General features: G+C 47.1%; 1 pseudogene; it reads right to left on the bottom strand.

Annotated features, from left to right (window-relative positions):
• Nucleotides 1-7,654: 7,654 nt before the first annotated feature.
• LOC126212869 (5S ribosomal RNA) lies at nt 7,655-7,772 on the bottom strand (annotated as a pseudogene).
• Between the last annotated feature and the right edge of the window lie 855 nt (nt 7,773-8,627).

The following is an 8,627-nucleotide window of genomic DNA, read 5'->3' on the forward strand; positions in this document are numbered from 1 at the left end:
AACGTACAATACAATACAAATGTGTGTTAAATCTTATAGGACTTAACTGCTAAGGTCATCAGTCCCTAAGCTTACACACTACTTAACCTAAATTATCCTAAGTACAAACACACACAATAATTCCCGAGGGAGGACTCGAACCTCCGCCGGGACCAGCCGTACAGTACATGACTGCAGCGCCTTAGAACGCTCGGCTAATTCCGCGCGACTGTATCCAAGTGCTGAAGAAGATATGTACCATTCTTCCGCGATGAGGTAGTAGCAAGAGCAGACGTCGACAATCGACAATGGCCAATTGCACTCCGGTATTCAAAACCTCTGACGTTACGCCACTGCGCGGAAGCAGGAGTAAACGGAATTTCGCTGCAGTCAGTAGTGAGCCAGGGTGTGAGTCGGACACTCAAAGAAGGTTCAATTCCCCCACCCCCACTCCACCCTGAATATGTCTTCCGCGGATGAGAACGAAGCGTTCGGTTTAACTGTGAATTCCATTCGACCACGGCATAATAGCACGGAATACGTTATTAATTGTGACACGTTATACAGCAGAAATATAGGCTTAGAGTACACGACTAGAAGTACTTCCTTAATCCTTAGTGGTTAGCACACTGGACTCGCATTTGGGAGCACGACGGCTTAAACCCGCGTCCGGCCGTCCTGATTTAGATTTTCCGTGATTTCCCTAAATCACTTCAGGCAAATGACGGGATGCTTCCTTTGAACGGGCACGGCCGATTTCTTTCCCCAACCTTCCCTAATCTAATGGGACCGATGACCTCGTTGGTTTGGTCCCCTCCCCCAAGTCAACCAATCAACCAAGCCTTAATCATTTGCGGTCCATAGGTCACCCAGCACACTGCTGTCGTACAAAATCCAATAATCTTCGCCTATGGACCACAGTTGCACGACATCTCCGTACGCATAGCCGACCATGAAATATAGATAAACATTGATCCCTCTCAAGGTCCAATGAGTGCCTTTAGCCAGGCAAATTCGAACTCAACCTGTACTGAGCGTTCCCACGAGGAAGCAGCCGTCTTCTCGTGGCAACTCATACTGAGTGCCAATCTGCACCTCTAGTTCCGGTTTCCGGCCGCTGAAGACGCCACCGCCAGCGCCAAACATACTGACCATCTCAAATGCGCTGCTCCACGGCACAAGTGAGAGGAGTAGCAACCAGGACCTACAGACTCTCTGATTATACTAAAATCGGGTTAACTATTGAAGCGGCAAGCTTCATTTCTGGACGGCACTGTATGCACCTGCATCAGCGGCACCCTCTCGCAGACGCCGTGTGCTGCTGGCACGTCCCGCACATTTCTTTCGCGCTTGCACGGTCGCCCCTACCACCTGCGCCGCTCCGCAGCCTGTGGCTCCACGGCGTTCACATATCACAGAGGGCGTTGCGGCAGCCACGAGCGAACGACCAACCAGCGACGCTGAATTCGCCCCTCGCCAGCTTAGCACCGCCGCGGAAACACCTCGGCGTGGCACCCGCTCGCTTCGGATCGGCGAGAACTGTGTCCGGCAGGGGAACTGTTAATCCCGCCGACTCCATCTTCAGTTATGGCCTCTCTCACCCGGTAAGTAGAGGCCACTCGTAATTTGCTGGTAAGGAGCTCGCACGAAAGGCCCCATTGCGAGATAGCCGATGTGTTCTGTTTTATAGATCTTTCTTGCGCACGTATGTCGCATATCTCCGGAAAGGTCGTTCGTGAAATGGCGCGTAGCCGCAACAATTTCACTGAAATTATGTTCGTAATGTGCGGCAACAACGAGAGATATTGGAAAAGCGTAAGGACTGGCCTGTTCAAGGTTTCCGTTGATAGGAAACTACGATACTCTCAGGAGAAAAATCGATTGATGAAACCTTTCTCGTCGTAAGACCCAAATTACATAACTTAACAGACGCTGAAAAGAAACCAAATGGAACAGTAGTAATAATAGTGCTGTGTGATAGAAATATTGTATGTCTAGGCTGCCCAGCCATGAAATGTAGTAAAATTACTCGCTCGGACCGAATGACTGTACCTTATAGTTATCGTGATAAATGTTTGATATTTGACCGAACATATTATGATACAAGACAAGGAATCCATTCACCGAGCGAAGCAGTGCAGTGCCTAAGATAGCAAATGAGAGAAGCTTGTTAGAATTCCACTCCGGCCACCCAATTTACGTTTTCGTGGTTTTCTTAAATTACTTGTTCCGAATGTTGGAATATAATCTGGGATAAAATACAGAAGAATGCTGAAGATTAGATGGGTAGATCACATAACTAATGAGGAGGTATTGAATAGAATTGGGGAGGAGTTTGTGGCACAACTTGACAAGAAGAAGGGACCGGTTGGTAGGACATGTATCTGGGGCATCAAGGGATCATAAATTTAGCATTGGAGGGCAGCGTGGAGGGTAAAAATCGTAGAGGGAGACCAAGAGATGAATACACTAAGAAGATTCAGAAGGATGTAGGTTGCAGTAAGTACTGGGAGATGAAGAAGCTTGCACAGGATAGGGTAGCATGGAGAGCTGCATCAAACCAGTCTCAGGACTGAAGACCACAACAACAACAACAGTTCAAAGTTACGTAGGTCTATAGTCACGATAAAATCAGTTCACTTCCAGTGCCCATGGAAATATAGTTTATTTACTTTAATTATCCCTCGTGATGTCCTCATCCGTTAACACCATCCCCACCTAGCTAATACGTCCAGGCGCTAGTACAAGGCATCCGCCGACTATAACTCATCTGAACATACGCGTCGGAGTATTGGCCTACACAAATCGGGATGACACTTATCAGTACTTCACGCCCACAGCAGGAGAAAGCACTTCGGCTTCTCGCAAACTTTTTGAATGGGAATAATTACGTCGTTGATCATTGTAAACTGATAACTTCCGAGTTCAGAAAAAATGTAACAGTTTCTAAAATCACCACCGCTCCTGAGGGCCCTCAACTCGCGTTTTACGCAGTCCGACTGATTCCCGGATTTTGCAGTTGCTTAGATATTGACAGCCTGCAGCCAATCAGCCCAGAGATATAGAGTGATTGACTCGAATGCAGACATTTTGCCTCTAATAACCTTTCCCTAACAACTACTACCTTAACAGTTAATCTCACGTTACAGCAAATTCAATCATCAAATTCTGCGCCCATTTGACTCTCCAGGATTCTCCTTTAATCAGCGAAGACCAATCCGTCATTTTCCGACTGCAGACTAAAGCGAACACCCTGGGCTCACGACGCCTGGGAACGTGTCGGACGGACGTCAGCACATTTTCTTCGCTGGCTTTAGACTATAGATTCTTAACTGTTATCCCATATCCAGTCCAGTGGTTGGAACTTGCCTCAAGACTTATTTTCGTGCACAGTACAATGAATTTCAGGGTATGTAAATGTATGTATGACTAGTTCAATCTTGTCTTGCGGGTCGGTGGGAGACTACAAGTATCAAGCCTGTTTCACAAGTGAAGCCGTATCGAACATTGATGTGCATCCTCTGATAAACGTTTCCTTTCCTGATCAGTGGTGTAATACGTTGCATGGCTAGTGCGTCGCTGGGAGCACGTGGATTCTGGACGCGAACGTGCTTGAGACATCAGAAACGTCGAAACTAGGCCTGTTTTTCTTGTGCATGAAAACTCTGCGTTTGTCAAGTACGCAGAAAAAAGGTCTTGAATGAACTTTTCAGCTTGATTCCTACTTTTCATCTTCAGCTGTAGTGAAGAGTAACAGTCACAAAGGCTGCTACAGAATGATGGTGTTGTTTGGTTGTTTACAACAGAAACTTCAATTACATTTATTTTTGTTTATTAGCGTTTATAATTCCTTCACATTTTTCATAAATTTATTCATTTTGGAAAGGGTAAATGATGAACTTGCAGTCTGAGAGTAATAAGTGACAAAATGAGCATCCAACCTCTGTCCCTAATTAATTCATTCATAACCTCACGTGTTTCAGAAAGATAACTCCCACCATCAGTATGGTAAAGTGCATAAGTAAACGGTTTCTACAAGTATATAACTTACGTAGGTCACGAGGCTCGTCTACTGGAAACACAAAACGTGTTTTGTCACGTTTTGTACTGTCGTTTCAAAACCTATCCCTGGTGACCTGCTGTCCATCGCTGAGAAAAATGGGCAGGACATGAATGCGGTAGCGATTCGGATGAGCGTTGTGACGCGTTCTGGTTCAAATGGCTCTGAGCACTATGGGACAGCTATGGTCATCAGTCGCCTAGAACTTAGAACTACTTAAACCTAACTAACCTAAGGACATCACACAACACCCAGTCATCACGAGGCAGAGCAAATCCCTGACCCCGCCGGGAATCGAACCCGGGAACCCGGGCGTGTGAAGCGCGAACGCTACCGCACGACCACGAGCTGCGGCCTGACGCGTTCTGGACGGTAGTCTTATAGTATGCGCCATCCTAAAATCATTTTCACGAGGGGTGCTGCTTAGTTATGCCCCCGAAAGCCTTACATGAAAATTCGTAAAGCTTTTTAAATGAAAAAAAACGTTATTAGCATTCCACATCATTATTATTCATGTGTACATACTTATTTCTCAACATAGTAGCTCTGGCGTGGAACACGTTTCTCCCAGGAGGGACCATTTCGTTATACCACCGCTGTAGAAGGTTTGACTTTGTTGACGAAGACACAACCAGAGCTCTGCTTGCTCCGTTTCATCACTACCAAAGTGAAGTCCTCGAAGTTGTTCTTTATGTTCAGGAAACAGATGAAAATCGGATTTGGTCAAGTAGGGACTGGATGGAGGATGCTGTCGCAGCGATCGTGTGTGGCCTGACATTGTCATCCCGAAGGAGAGTGTGCTCCAAATGTCGATGAACTCTCTCTGCTGTTAGAAACTCGATTACAATAGGCTGTTTCTCACACACCGACATAGTTATGTTAAATACCGCCATGTTACACGCTACAATTCGAAGCCCTCTAGCGGTAGAGGGCTGCACCTTACGTCAGCGAAGCGGTAAAGTCGACCGAGCCATATACATGACATGTACACTAAAGAGCCATGGAAACTGGTACATCTGCCAAATATCGTGTAGGGCCCCCGCGAGCACGCAGGAGTGCCGCAACACGACGTGGCATGGACTCGAATAATGTCTGAAATAGTGCTCGAGGGAATTCACACCATGAATCCTTCAGGGCTGTCCATAAATCGGTAAGAGTACGAGGGAGTGGAGACCTTTTCTCAACAGCACGTTCCAAGGCATCCCAGATATGCTCAATAATGTTCATGTCTGGGGAGTCTGGTGGCCATCGGAAGTACTTAAAATCAGGAGAATGTTCCTGGAGCCACTCTGTAGCATTTCTGGATGTGTGGGGTGTCGCATTGTCCTGCTGGAATTGCCCAAGTCCGTCAGAATGCACAATGGAGATAAATGGATGCAGGTGATCAGACAGTGCTTATGTACGTGTCACCCGTCACAGTCCTATCTAGACGTATCAGGGGTCCGGTTCTAGGCACTGCAGTCTGAAACCGCGAGACCGCTACGGTCGCAGGTTAGAATCCTACCTCGGGCATGGATGTGTGTGATGTCCTTAGGTTAGTTAGGTTTAACTAGTTCTAAGTTCTAGGGGACTAATGACCTCAGCAGTTGAGTCCCATAGTGCTCAGAGCCATTTGAACCATTTTTTTCGTATCAGGGGTCCCATATCGCTCGAAATGCACACGCCCCACACCACTGCAGACGCTCTACCAGCTTGAACAGTCCCCTGCTGACATGCAGGGTCCATAGATCCAATAGGTTGCCTCCACACCCATACACGTCCATCTGATCGATACAATTTGACGCCGGCCGGAGTGGCCGGGCGGTTCTAGGCGCTACAGTCTGGAACCGCGCGACTGCTATGGTCGCAGGTTCGAATCCTGCCTCGTGCATGGATGTGTGTGATGTCCTTAGGTTAGTTAGGTTTAGGTAGTTCTAAGTTCTAGGGGACTGATGACGTCAGACGTTGAGTCCAATAGTGCTCAGAGCCATTTGAACCATTTTTTTACAATTTGATACGAGACTCGTGCGACAAGGCAACATGTTTCCAGTCATCGCTAGTCCAATGTTGGTATTGACGGCACCAGGCGAGGTGTAAAGCTTTCTGTCGTGCAGCCATCAAGCGTACACGAGTGGCCTTCGGCTCCGAATGCCCATATCGATGATGTTTCGTTGAATGATTCGCACTCTGACACTTGTTGGTAGCTCAGCAATGAAATCGGCAGCAATTTGCGAAAGGGTTACACTTCTGTCACGTTGAACGATTCTCTTCTGTTATCGTTGGTCCCGTTCTTGCAGAATCTTTTTCCAGCCGTAGCGATGTCGGAGATTTTATGCTAAACCGGATTCCTGATATTCACGGTTCACTAGTGAAATGGTCGCACGGGAAAATCCCCACTTCAGCGCTACATCGGAGATGCTGTGCCCCCTCGCTCGTGCGCTGACTATAACACCACGTTCGAACTCACTCACATCTTGACAACCTGCCATTATAGCAGAAGTAACCGATCTAACAACTGCGCCATACACTCGTCTTATACAAGCGATGCCGACGGCAGCGCCGTATTCTGCCTGTTTACATATCTCTGGATTTGAATATGCATGACTATATCAGTTCCTTAGGCGTTTCAGTGTAATACCTAAACTGGCATTGAGAATAGAATAAAACATTCGAAGGGATTACTCTTCAACACGACGTCGTATTAACCCAATAACAGCAACGTTGTAACTGTGACTTACGTGACGGTGTTTGAGTGACTTAAACATATTAAATCTTCTCACCTAATACATTTGGAATAATGTCGATCAAACTCTTCGTTTGTGCGAAAGTCGTGTCAGCAGCTGCTGTGTGAACAGCTTATTACTTGTTGCACTTAGTATGTAATTACTGAAGTTTCTTCGTCACGGTTCCCATTTCGATCTGTGCAGTTAAAACATAGCTAATGGTAGGGTCTTCTAGACCATTTCTTGCTTACAGTAGGGACTTGATGTCTGCATGGATGTTTCACATGGATTTTTTTCCCCTTTGCCATTGAAGCTGTTCATAGAACTAAAAGCAATTAGGAGACCATAAACGCCGAACAACAAAACACAGTAGAGGCAGATAGCGAAGTCTACTGGTAAGGAGATACTTTTCGTATGGCCAATACACAGGTCATGGGCAGTGGCGGTGCCCAAGGGAGCGAGAGCAAGGACTGTTTCCCCAAGCCCCACCTCACCTACTGACATTCATCGCACAAATAGCTATCTGTTATACCAAGCTTATGAATTTGTCAGAGCTGTTTAATTATTCACCTCAACACATTTAAATACGCTGTGCAGTAAACCAGTTCAGAGTGACAGATGTTGAACAGCCGCTCAATCACTGCTCCTTCTTACACTGACGGGAATGGAAAGTATCACACCATGAAACACCAGTCAGATTGCACATAGATAGCACTCCGTCTTCAGGCCACAAGCGGCTCATCGGGGCCATCCGACAGCCGTGTCATCCTCAGATGAGGATGCAGGTAGGAGAGGCGTGTGTTCAGCACGCTGCTCTCCCGGTCGTTATGATGATTTTCTTTGACCGGAGCCGCTACTGTTCGTTCGAGTAGCTCCTCAATTGGCATCACGAGGCTGAGTGCACCCCGAAAAATGGCAACAGCGCATGGCGGCCCGGATGGTCACTCATCCAAGTGCCGTCCACGCCCGACAGCGCTTAACTTCGGTAATCTGACGGGAACCGGTGTATCCACTGCGGCAAGGCCGTTGCCAAGCACCAGTCAGGTATCCATCAAATTTCGTGAAGATGCTCATCTAATCCGGAAACGATGTCCATCATCAGCAGCGGTGTAGGACGTGACCCCCACAGGTACTAATCAGTCTTGTACTCATTACAGCACGGAAGCAAGCAGACTCCGAGAAATGTCCTGCCTGCCTGAAACACTTTCTGTGTCAGTGCATGAACATTGTTGACTGGAGGCTGCTATGAATGTATTATATGTAAGTCCTCCCATCGCACACAACTCCTGTTCTCTGTAAGGGGCAGATACTCTACAGGGGGCGGGTCAGTCAATGACCCGTCCTTTCCTCAAGGTGCGTTTGGGGGTCTTGCATTATCCTGCTGGAGAAGGCAATTTGATAGCTGTTCGTTAAGGGTATGACAACAGGCTTTGCCATCCGTGGCACGTACTGGCGAGCATGCAGCCTTCCTTTAACAATTATAGAATCTGTCCTATTCTCATATCCAATATCTCCCCGCATCATGCTTCCAGGAGGTGAATATGTATAGGTCACACGAATACCTCTTTCCAGTAAGCTTTCCCCACATCGTCCATGGACATGTTCGTGTCTATCTGACAGGTACAAACAAAAGCTAGACTCATCACTGAAGACCAACGAGTCGACTGTGACACTACAGTCTGCAAGCCTCTGTTGTCTGCTGTATGGTGTCAGCTGTAAAAGACGCATGGAAACTCGAGATCTGAATCCAGCTTCCAGTAAAATGTTCCCTACGGTTCTTCATGTCATTCTGCCTGTAATGTCTACCCGGATTTCAGCTGTTGTCATCCGTCTAATCATCAGAGACAGTCTAACAGTCCTACGAACTTCTCTTGGTGCAGTCCATC

The sequence above is a fragment of the Schistocerca nitens genome, chromosome 1, assembly GCF_023898315.1.
Source record: "Schistocerca nitens isolate TAMUIC-IGC-003100 chromosome 1, iqSchNite1.1, whole genome shotgun sequence".
Taxonomy (NCBI): Eukaryota; Metazoa; Arthropoda; class Insecta; order Orthoptera; family Acrididae; genus Schistocerca; species Schistocerca nitens.